This window comes from Penaeus monodon, chromosome 27 (genome assembly GCF_015228065.2).
Source record: "Penaeus monodon isolate SGIC_2016 chromosome 27, NSTDA_Pmon_1, whole genome shotgun sequence".
NCBI lineage: Eukaryota > Metazoa > Arthropoda > Malacostraca > Decapoda > Penaeidae > Penaeus > Penaeus monodon.
In genome coordinates this window covers 15,434,006-15,434,333 of record NC_051412.1, presented here as the reverse complement: position 1 = coordinate 15,434,333, position 328 = coordinate 15,434,006, and positions in this window count along the sequence as shown.

Sequence of the window (328 nt, the reverse complement as noted above, 5' to 3'; positions counted from 1 at the left end):
TCCAGTTATGAATTTTTCCTTCGTTTTTCCTCATAGATATTCGGATTTCGGTTTGTTTTATGTCTCGTTTATTAAGTAATCTTATCTCCCATTTCGTCTAGACTCTCACGCAACGTAGAAACAAGAGAATAGTAGCCATGTGTATGAGAAGAGACGTTTGACCCATCTGACACGCAAGCACACACGCAAGCATAAACAGTATCCATCTCTTACATGACTTTTTTTTTCCATGCCTTTTACTTTTCATCCCATCTGTGCTTTTCCTTCTCTCTAAAGCACTCACGATGGTTATATGTAAATAACCAATATAGCAGACAAACATCGACAA